The following is a 12,704-nucleotide window of genomic DNA, read 5'->3' as shown; positions in this document are numbered from 1 at the left end:
TTCATTAATTAATAATCTATATGAAGTGGTAATCTCGCATGAATTTTCATAAAGTCTCTTCCAATTAAAAAATTTAAGAAAGTGCTACAACAAACAAGTCTCTACAATATCATAGATTCATAACCACGTAGTCACAAAAACCACCAATGCACATACGCATACAATTAAAAACCTCATCACAATCATGATCATTAGCACAAGGAATGGTTGTTGCTGCATTGTTAAATAACAAAAAAAGAATGTTAATAAAAAGAGATAAAATACGATTTATAAGATAAATTAGAAAATCTAAATAGTGTGAAAAATGATATACTTCCACTTCCAGCTCTACCAGCTTCAACAAAAAATAGAAAAAGACAGATGATCAAAGTATATGCAAACATGATTTTTGGAGCCATATATTTTCTCTTTTACTTCTAATAAATATACTTCTTTGTATAGCTTCATTAGTACAATTTAAAGCATTGCTAACTTCAATTAAATAATTTTTTTAGCATTGGCATGTTTGAAGAAGCCATTTATAAAATTAAAATTAATAATAAACGTCTCTAATCAATATTTACGTGTATCCCTTTTACTCTTTCAAACGATCAATTAATTTTAATATACAGTCACATAAAATTCTTGATGATCATCAAAGTTCATATATATATATATATATATATATATATATATATATATATATATATATATATATATATATATATATATATATATATATATATATATATATATATATATATATATATATATATATATATATATATATATATATATATTATATATATATATATATATATATATATATATATATATATATATATATATATATATATATATATATATATATATATATAAAATTTTGAATAGGTTAGGAAGATTTTAAAAGCAAAACAGCAATAATAATGAATGATAACAAAATTTATTTGAATAAATAACATACCAAGTGGTGACAACACATTTATATGTATTTCAAGCTATTGTTTGGGAGTTCGGAAGGCATGGATGGGGAATGTTTTTAAAAGATTTGAAGAAATGAGTGAAAATAATTGAGCGTTTTAGAAGGTACTGGAGGCTCTAAATGAATTATCTAAATATAAATCTATGCTGCTACAGTAATTTAAATACTAGAAATATATTATTATTGTTATGAAATTTGGAAAAATGAATAGAAAGAAGGGAATTTTATTAGCCTTGAATGAATGAGTACATGGTTACCTCGAATATAAGTTAATGAACACACAACCAACTATCGTCTAGCCGTTTTCATAGTAAAACTCATAATTAATTCTCAACTGTCCTAACCTGCTATAATTAGTTAGATACACAGATATTAATGAAGGTGGCGAAATACAAAAAATTAAAAAAATTAAATAAAAAAAAAAAAGATTTGAATTGAATTTTTAAAAGGAAAAACTTTTTTAAAACCAACTCAATTAAACAAAAACATGAATAAGAAAAATAAAAAATTATTTTTATATTGGTTCGGTGTTAATGAAGCTACCTCCAGTACATCATATCAATATGATTTCGCCTTCTTAAAAAGGACTTAATCTACTATAACCAAAACCTGATTACAGACACCGAAAAGACAAATCATATTTGTCTTCTTGAGTCTATCTGACTAAATCCTAGTCATTCAAGGAAACCATTCAAACAAATTTGAGATTTACAAGTTGTGTTTACAAAGAATGCTTATAAGAAAGCAGATTAACACAAGTTAATATAATGAATATTTCTCACACAGTAACGAGCAAAAACTTTTGTGTGTTTACAAAGAATATACATAGAAAATATTTACTTCAGCAAAAACGTGTGTATGTTCATTTAGTAGTGTGAGTGTTATCAAAGCATTAACAACTTCTTCCAATCTTCAAGTCTCCTTTGTATAGGCATATAAAAGAATTGTTGGAAGGTAGAATTGGAATACTGAAATACAACTGTCTCTTTCATAACGATTTGCATATAAGAGGAAAAATGGTACAATAGTATTGTCCTTGGCCCACAAAATCAGCGTAGTGGAGAAAATGTTGATCTTATACTGTGTACTATTTTCCTGATACAAAACCTTTTGATCTTATCTTCTAATCTTCAGAGGCTTCTGATGAAATTATGTTGAAACATGCTTAGAAGGATCAAGACACAAGTTGACAGAATCTTCAGAACCTTGGTCCATAAGTCAATTACTATTGTTATTTTAGTTGAAGGATTAATGCCTAACCTTCTGTCCATAAGTCAATTAAGTGATAATGGTTAATGACGCTATCTTCAATTAAAAGTCCTATAAAGTTGTCAGTCAAAAGGATGGCTCAGTTATTTTCAATGGAGAGAGGGAGAATAACATTTATAAGATAAGACTTTCTAATTTGAAAAGTCAGAATGTAAAATGTCTTAGGTCTGTAAATGAAGAGAAATGGATGTGGCATAGACGATTGGGTCATGTTAGCACGAGGAGGATTTCTCAACTTTACAAGCTTAATTTCGTCAAAGGACTGCCAAATCTGAAGTTTGCTTCAGATGATCTTTGTGAAGTATGTCAGAAAGACAAGTTTTCTAAAACTTTTTTCAAAGCTAAAAATGTTGTGTCAACCTCCAAACAATTGGAACTTCTACACATTGACTTGTTTGAACCAGTGAAAATTGCTTCTGTCAATGGTAAGAAATATGGGCTAGTCATTGTTGATGACTACATCAAATGGACATGGGTGAAATTTCTTAGACACAAGGATGAGTCACATTCTGTGTTTTCTATGTTTGCTCCCATGTGCAAAATTAGAAAGATCTCAAAATTGTAAAAATTAAAAGTGATCATGGTGGAGAGTTTGAAAACAAAGATTTTGAAAACTTCTTTGATGAAAATGAAATTTTCCATGATTTTTCATGTCCTAGAACTCCACAATAAAATGGAGTTGTATAGAGGAAGAATAAGACTCTACAAGAGATGGCCAGAACCATGATCAACGAGACTAATGTGGCTAAACACTTCTGGGTAGAAGAAGCCAAAACAACGTGTTACATTCAGAACAAGATCTCTATAAAACCTATTCTGGGTAAGATTCTTTATGAATTGTGGGAGAATTTGAAGCCCAACATTTGATACTTTCATCCTTTTGGATGTTATTATTTTATCTTGAACACTAAGGAGAATATGAGCAAGTTTGATTATAAAGCACAAAAGTTCATCATGTTAGGATAATTTGAATTCTCAAAAGGCTATAGAGTATATAACATTGAGACACATATTGTTGAAGAATCAATCCATGTCATATTCGATGACAAGCTTGACTCTGAAAAGTCAAAGCTAGTTGAGAAATTTGCATATTTGAAGATCACTTATTCAGGTTCTGAAGGAAAGACTTCATAAGCCAAAGAATCTAAGGCAAAAGACTCTGAAGATCCTCAACCAGAAGTTGTTGAAGCTCAGACTCCTCTGAGGAAAGACAAATAAAGATCTTCATATTCTGAAGAATTGATTCTGGGAGATAAATTTAAACCTGTCAGAACCAGATCCTCTTTCAAACCTTTTGAAGATACTCTTCTGGGTTTAGTGTCTCTAATATAACCTACATCAATTGATGAAGTGCTTTTGGACACATAATGGATTCTGGATATGCAAGAGGAACTTAATCAATTATCCAGAAATGATGTGTGGGATCTTGTACCAAGACCCAAAGGAACTCACGTTATTAGAACAAAGTGGGTCTTCATAAACAAACTGAACGAACAAGGAGAAGTTGTAAGAAACAAGGATCGACTGGCTGCACAAGGTTATAATCAGGAATAAGGGATCGACTATACAGAAACCTTTGCACAAATTGCTAGGAATTTGTTAAGTATATGCAGGCAGAGTTTGAGATGAGTTTGATAGGAGAAATCAAGTTCTTTCTGGGGATTATGATCAATCAAAGTCCAGAAGGAACTTACATCCATTAGAGCAAGTACATCAAGGAACTTATGAAGAAGTTTGACATGTCAGAATGCAAGATGTCAAAGACTTATATGCATCCTACATGTATCCTTGAGAAGAATGAAGTAAGTGCTAATGTAGAACATAAGGTACATAGATGTATGATTGATTCTCTCTTATACTTGTATGCTTCTAGACCTGCCATTTTGTTTAGTGTCTGTTTATTTGCTCGCTTCCAATCAGATCCTAGAGAGTCCCACTTAACATCTGTTAAGAGGATCTTCATGTATCTGAAAGGTACGATTAACATTGGCTTATGCTATAGAAAATATAAAGATTACAAGCTAGTGGATTATTGTGATGTTGATTATGTTGGAGATAGACTTGAGAGAAAAAGCACCTATGGAACTGTTAGTTTCTGGGAGACAACCTGATCTCATGGTCCAGAAAAAGGCAATCAACAATAGCACTATCAACTGTTGAAGCTGAATGCATTACAGCCTCTAGATGCAACACTCATATGCTCTAGATGAAAAGTCAGCTAGAAGATTTCCAGATATATGAGAGTAACATTCCTATACTCTGTGATAATACTTCTTCTATTTATTTATCTAAGAAACCCATTTTATATTCTTGAGCAAAATATATGAGTGGCTAGTGACCTTTTTGAGTAGATTGGATATTTTCATTAGAAAATTTGTCTAGACAAGAAATACTGAGATAAAAATTTAGTCATTTTCTCCTGAGAGAAATTTTGCACTCCTATCTCTTCAGGTGGACTTAGTGTAAGGAAACTCAAGAGCATTAAGAAATAAGGTTGTGTCATTCTTGGATGGAAATTTATCACAACATAAAATCAATGGGTTATTACCCCTATAAGAAGATACTTCAAGAACAAGTAGCCTATTAAATATCACAAATCCTCTTTAATATGGTTTGGTTTAAAGCATACTTTAAGTGATATTAAAATCATAACATGTGGAAAATATGGATTGCCAAAGACATTGCTTTTGGGCATAACATGTGGTTAGGTTATAAAATCAAATACTCAATTGTCTTTTCAGACCAACGTAAGTACCTAGAAACTACTACTCTCCAAGAACTTATTCAAGGAATTATTTGAATCATTCCTAAGAATTTCACCACCTTTACACCAAAGATAGCATATGATATTCTTAAAGTCACTTTCCCTTTTTATGAAATTGATGAATACTCAATCGGCTTTGTGGATGCTGGAATCAAGTTTTCTTTGCAAGTTTAGTATTGTTTCCAAATATGTTTAAAGTCTCCTTTAAGTCTGAAACTACGAAAATCAAATTATTTGCTAATTGGTTTTCTGAATGTAGGTTTTCAAGAATGCTCATCTTACTTAGTGGAGGCAGTAAGCAGTTGTTGAATGCAAGTTAATTTGGAACCGAAGCACTATATCATCCGGGATTTTGCAAAGACAACTCTTTCTCAAGGTTAGTCATCCCTATGTTAATTTGGAACCAGACTGAACAGTTAGTGTTTGCAATAGTTAGTGTTTGCATCAGTTAGTATTTCTCAAGGTTGGGGTTATAATTTATTTTGAAGGAAATGTTTTTTCTGGACTCAAATTTATTAACTGTTTGCATCAGTAGTGAAAGCTGTGTTTGTGAAAGTTGTATAGTTTCTATGATACTCCTGTTATGAACATATGTGTGGTGTCAAATTGAACTCTAAATCTGAACTTAACTTAGCCATTTTAACTTAGCCATTTTACCTGAATAGCGATGAGTAGGATTAGCCATTTTACCATACAAATTGAACTCTAAATCTGATACAGTTGCAACTGCTACACCAGCTGACACAGCAGCCAAAGCTAAAACCTGCACCAGAAATGGTTTTCTTAAAAAATATGAACTCTCCCTGCAAGCTTCTTGAAAATCACAAGACAGCCTAAAGCCAATCCACACTATAGGCTTCCCGATCCAACCTTTTCTATGTTAACTGCCTACCTTTCCTACCATTAGACCAAGTGAATTTATTTCCAAGAGTAGGGATATGGATGTAATGATTGGAATCAGACCAATGAAAGAAATCCTGCAATTGAGTTTGATGACAAAGAATATGAAGCCGACGAACATTTACGCGGAATTTCAAACTTTGTTGAAAGTGCTGATGGAAAATGGGCTTATAGAAGCACAGGAGTATTTCTAGGAAATGAAAAAGCTGATTATGTGGCAAGAAATGTTTTCTCTTTGAATATTAATGAGTCTTCTGGACACTACTACCAAACAGCCCGCATTGCGCCGATATCTCTTAACTACTTTGGATTTTGTATGATGAAGGGAAATTATAATGTGAAACTTCATTTTGCTGAGATAATGTTTTCTAATGACCGGACTTTTAGCAGTTTTGGAAGGCGCATATTCGATGTTTCAATTCAAGTAAGTAATGAATACACAACTACTTCTTTCTTAGGCTTTGTTTGGTAAGTATCTTAATCAAGCACTTATAGCATAAACTTTTATCATATAAGTGCTTGCTTGTGTATAACCTATTTCTATAAAAAAAAAAAGATACCACAAAATCAAACCCTTCTCATTTTAAAGCTATTTTCATAAGCTATCTTGTAGAGTTTATGGAATTTAGTTGAAAACAACTTATGGACATATCTTAAGTTGTTCCTATAAGCTCTTACAGACAGTTCTGCTTGTACTTATGTCCGTAGATAAACTCAAATAAACCAATCCAGACCGGCGCTTAGTTTCTAGTTTCGACCAAAATGTTGCTCATATTTTGTATCTGGTTTCTAACAAATCTAAAGTTCCGAATTTCAAAACTATATAATGACAGGGTCGTAAATATTTAAAAGACTTTAACATTATGGAAGAAGCCGGTGGAGTTGGCAAGGGAATTACTCGGGACTTTAACGTTGATGTTAATGATAGCACCTTGCAAATCCACTTATCATGGGCAGGAAAAGGAACTAATGCAGTCCCTATGAGAGGTGTATATGGACCTCTTATATCTGCTATCACTGTGACCCCAAGTAAGTACTAGTTTTCATATCGTTTTGATTTCATAACCTTCTGTCAAATATACCAATTAAACTACATTGTATTTCATATTCTTAAAATCATTTATACTTTGCTTTAGACTTTAAAATTCCTTCGAATCGGTTGTCTGCCGGAGCAATTGCTGGAATTGTGATTGGATCATTGGCACCTGTTTTGCTGATACTTTTTGTCCTTTGGAAGATGGGTTACATTTTTCGGAAAGATCAAACAGACAAAGGTAAGATTTTAGTTCTAAGTAAATAAAACATTTTCATGGTTGAACCATGGACCGCTTTATTTTCACTTCTTGTTCCTGAGTAAACCACTTATCTTATTGCAGAACTCCTAGAATTGAAAACAGGTTATTTCAGTTTGAGACAAATTAAAGATGCTACTAATAACTTCGATCCAGAAAATAAGATAGGTGAAGGAGGATTTGGGCCAGTTTACAAGGTAAATTTAGATAAACTATATGTTAAAAGCTTTGAAAGGTTATCCTCAACTATGATACTGAAGGCATTGCCTATTTCGCAGGGTATATTGTCAGATGGTGCTGTGATTGCGGTTAAACAGCTCTCGTCCAAATCAAAGCAAGGGAACCGCGAATTCGTAAACGAAATAGGCATGATATCTGCTTTGCAGCATCCCAATCTTGTGAAACTTTATGGATGTTGCATTGAAGGAAACCAATTGCTGCTTGTATATGAATACATGGAGAACAATAGTCTTGCTCGTGCTCTTTTCGGTAAGGGCTTCATGTAACAGATTTTGGTTGTCTATATATGTTTCTGATAAGTTAAAATCAAACTTTAAAAGACAACTTTTCTTCTAGGTAAGCCAAAACAAAAGTTGAACTTGGACTGGCGCTCGAGAATGAAGATTTGTGTAGGGATAGCAAGAGGTTTGGCCTATCTTCATGAGGAATCAAGGTTGAAAATAGTACACAGAGATATTAAGGCAACTAATGTCTTACTCGATAAGCATCTGAATGCCAAAATCTCTGATTTCGGTTTAGCCAAGCTTGACGAAGAAGAAAACACTCATATCAGCATGCGAATAGCTGGGACAATGTTAGTATTATACGACAATATTATAAAGTTTTGAATCCTAAAGACTTTGTTTATCATTCGTTGGCTTGCACTCATAGATTTAAATTGCAATTGTGGCCGCATGGACTGTAGTTGTCTACAATTTCCGGTCATGCTTGCAATGTTAACTACAATCTATGTATTTCTTGCTGCTATAATCATTTACACAGTCTTATCTAGAAATTGTTTCATTAAGTTTTTTAAAATCTCTGACACAAACCTACAAAACGTTGTCGCATCCTGCGAAAAATCAACCGGCGAGCCTAAAAATAAAAACACACAGAGCCGCCACTAAACGTTATTTATCCCAAGATAGGGAAAGGAAACGCTCAGAGAAACCTGGAAAGACATGGTCTCGCGACCAGAGAGAAAAGGTTCGGGAGTCGGTTACGCGAGGGGAAGGTATTAGCACCCCTCACGTCCTAGGTACTCCTAGGGATCCACGTCTTAGAATAAAGAAAAGGTTGCTAAACATCACACACACAGGGAACGCAGGTGGGGTTAAGAGAAGGGAGCTCGATAAGGTATCGCACCTTATGCCTACATATCTTGTCTGGAACAAGAATCAGAGCCACTGTAGTTCGGCTTACGCACGCCAAACAACACAAAACTTACAAACAAGCAAGAGTGGCAAACATGGAGCCCGACAACCACTGGATGGAATTACGTCGGCATCCAAACCAAAACACGCACAAAACGGCAAACGTGGAGCCCGACTGCCAATCACTGGACTTACGTCGGCATCCGAGCCAAAACACACAGTCAGATAACAAGTTAACACACGCAAAAAGAAAAAGGTTGCCCGGAGTGGTCTCGCACGACCACCTGCCTACATACCTTGTCTGGAACAAGGATCAGGGCGATGTAGTTCCCCTGAAAGGGACTAAATTGCTAACCAGAAACCGGGGAAAGATACACAACTAGGGAGCTGAGACTCGAGCCTAATGTTGTCATGCATCGTTAACCCTAAGTTCGGTTTTCTATCCTACTTGCATAAGCAAACTAACCTAACCAGGAAAGAAGCTAGCACACAAGCATACCATCATACATCAACATTAAATGAGAACAGGCATCTCAAACAAACATGTCAATCAAATAATCACAAAACACCCACTATAACCAAACAAGAGGCTCAATCAATGGGGTTTGACCGCCGAAGCGAGTCGTCTGTACAGGCTGGTTTTGCTCTTAACCTTGCCATTACGAGGCTAAGGTGAAGCAGATGAAAGGATGAAGTGAGGATCAGACCTCACAGCTCTTATCCCTAACCAGGGAGAGCTGACAAATGAGCATGGGTCCAGAATAGGGGAACCCTTCTATACTCGATGACTCTGACACAACAGATCTTGGGCTTTTGATCTCAATGCTACAACCATGTAATGGGAGCAAGGAGAAGACTCACTGAATAGTGGGGGACAGGTTGCTTGCCCCTACCTTCCACCAATTGCCTTATTCAAAGGACTTTCACCTGCTTGGGCTTGAAAATAAACAAACACAATCATTGCCTCTTAAGGAGGACTTCAGACATTTATTTGCCCGGCCCGGTAACAGCCGGGTCTCCAGACTACATGAAGTAAGAAGGTTATACCTCTATGCAAGTTGCCTAAGCAACGCAAAGCAAAAGTTCACAAGGAACTGAGCAACTAAAGTACCTGGAAACAATCAAACTCAGTCAGTAATCAGACAGACAAACCATAAACAACAAGTGTTCAATCAGATAAAATATACAACACAAGGCAAGCTCAAAGCTTAAGCCCAAGCTCCACAACCTACAAAACAATGTTATGTTAGTGTACAAACATCAACAACATCAATCAAAATTGATTTGAACCATTATCCATGCGCATTACGCTTTTGATCCTGAAAAATCAAACAAACATTAGCAACTAGACCACTAGGCCAAGCCTAGGGTCCAAAAGCAAGAAAAAATATCAAACAGCAAGGTATTCATCAACCAATATCAAATTAACATCAAACAAGAGCAAACATCATTGGTCTCATGTTTATATCATCCATCATGCTCATGTCATGCACAAAACAATTCAACTTAGCTCAAATGAAGCATCAAACATGCAAACAGAATTATTGCATTCAAATCCACACCAAAACACATCCAAAAATTCTCAAATTAATTATGCCTAAACAGGGACTATTCAAGGTCTACCATGTCAAATTTGAGCTTAATTGGGCAAATGGAACTATGTCAATGAAAATCAACAAAAACAGACACAATCACATGCTTCAATTCACAACATTAATACATGCTTCCACTTCAAAAATTCATAACTCAATGAAAACAAAAAAGAAATGGATGAGACCAAAACAGGGAGGTCCTAACATGTGTCTACTACAAGCATATCAAATTTCATGATCATACAGTACCACATGAGGATTTCCCAATCATTCTACCAACCTATGTCACATGAGCTTGCACAAATGACCACCAGAAATGAAAAATCATGATCAAATTGAAAATGCAATGTAAAATTCCAAAAAAATTCATACAACATCTCAACATGCCAACCAATCATCATGCAAAATTTCAATCAATTCCAACAAGTATAGGTCACTCAAAAAAATCCAGCAAGTTGACATAATGAGGTGTGACACAAATTGTCACACCTAAGTTCCAGAATTTGCTGCTCATTGACCAGGTATCTAAAATTCACAAAATTTACATGTAAATCACCATTGGCCTGTCTACAATCACCACAAAAATTTTCAAGAATTTATTTAACGGCATGTGCATTTCGTGATCAAATTGGTGAAATGTATCAAAAATGGACACATGTGAAACAAGTCTAAGTCAAACAAGATATTTGCCATGCACAACTTTGACCAATAGGTCAAAAAAATCCTACACTCATCAACAAAGTCATAGAAAAAATCCTCACATTTTTATGAATTTTCTACAATTTTTTATGATTTTTTCAATGTGTTAATGATTTTTTGTGAATTAAGCAAATTAATTAAAACTGCACAGTGGCAGTATTGTAAATAAAACAGGCGCGGGAGGGAAACCTCCAGTTTGAAAATTTGAACAGATTTTCAGATCAAAACACCTTCCAGCTTCGTCTTCCTCACGAAATTCTCCAGAAAATCGAAAAATCGAAGAACATCAAACGTCAAAAGAAATGGACATGCATATAGTCATTGAACTCGTCTTCTCAAGCACATTCCAAATATCCATTCAATTCATCCTAAAAGTTCCTAAAACTCAAGAATCGAACGAGTTAGGGTTTGGATATGAAACTTTAATTCCAGATTTCTCCTCCTATGGTTAATCATTTTCTAAACCACAAGCAGCTTTAGAACCTACGTCTCATGCTCTTTCTAACGCATATAAGCATTAAGAGAATCGTGACGGTCGAAAATTCACATACCTGGAATGGCAGCCACGAAATCAGTGCTCTTTGAGCTTTTCTTCCTCAAACAGATGCAGGAAAGAGATCGAGAAGGTGATTGATGCGCTCAACTCCACTTGCCTTGGCTTCTATCGCTCAAAATCCGATTTCACCATTGATGGAGCTTCTTGGAACAGCCATGATTCGAAGCTTGATTGATGATGAGAGGCAAAAACAGTCCTAGCACATGATGATACAAGTTCAAAGCAAAAAGAATTTCGAGATTTGGTTCAAGATTGAGGAAGATTGAAGGATTTGAGGGTTTGGTGTTCTTGATGAAAATTGAGAGAATGTGAGAGGTTTTGAGATCCAACTTTGGTAATTGTGAGGTTCTGTTATGATTAGGAGATGATTTAGAATATATATGGTAGCTTAATCCATTACTAATCATGTTAATTAGCATTTTGGCTTAATTAGTGAAATTGTAATTTTGCAAATGGAGGGTAAAATGGTCAATTCCTTTAGACAGCTCATGCCACCTCAATGACAGCACATACACCTTCTAAATATCATATGTGAACTGTAGAAACTTGTTTCATGCTCATTGGTTGCTCCATTCTCAAATTCACCATGTGTATGCATTATGACCAATTTTAGCATTTCCATTTTTCAAGACAAAATCCAAATTAAAAGCCTTATGCATGAAATGAAAATTCAAACACATTCTAAATGCCATTCCTGAGGTGTTGGAAAAAGTCCCATTCAAAAATTCCAATTATTTTGAGAGTTGGACAATTTTGCCCTTGGTCCAATTCAGCTGTCCAGTTGAAAAGTGACTTTTTGCCTTGGCCATTTTTGGGAAAATCCAATGATGCACCCTCAAAGTACATGTCAAATGGAGTTTGTGCATATAAAGAACTTGCAATTTGGACAAAGTATGTGGTAGTTATGGCCTCCTGATTACGGGTCTTTTCTGAAATTCACTGAGCCATATTTTGCAAACCACACATTGGATTTTCAAGTTCTTGGACTTTTTGGAAAGGTGAGAACAATATCTACAACTTTCATGTTGAACAATTTTTCATTTGAAGCTTCCTTGGACATCTGTTTTTGAGGTCAAAAACTTTCCATTTTTGGAAACTTCAGTTACCAGTCACCTGCTATTTTTGGCAGTTTTTGTCCTGACTTGATTTTCTTCATTCTTAAGCTTTGAGATGTCATATAACACTTGTTCCAACATGAATGAAGTGTGTCTAACTCATTTCTACCTCCACATCCATCAGATCATGTACAGTTGACCACAGTTGACTTTTCCACTGACAGATGAATCTGGCAATGCATA

The 12,704-nt window shown here is 34.7% G+C and overlaps 1 pseudogene; it reads left to right on the top strand.

Moving 5' to 3' along the window:
- Positions 1-3,999: 3,999 nt before the first annotated feature.
- LOC127090969 (probable LRR receptor-like serine/threonine-protein kinase At1g53430) overlaps positions 4,000-12,704 on the top strand; it is a 57,288-nt pseudogene continuing 48,583 nt past the window's right edge.

Source organism: Lathyrus oleraceus, chromosome 1, assembly GCF_024323335.1.
Source record: "Lathyrus oleraceus cultivar Zhongwan6 chromosome 1, CAAS_Psat_ZW6_1.0, whole genome shotgun sequence".
Taxonomy (NCBI): Eukaryota; Viridiplantae; Streptophyta; class Magnoliopsida; order Fabales; family Fabaceae; genus Lathyrus; species Lathyrus oleraceus.
Note: the sequence above shows the minus strand (reverse complement) of the source record. Positions and strands in the feature narration are given on the sequence as shown.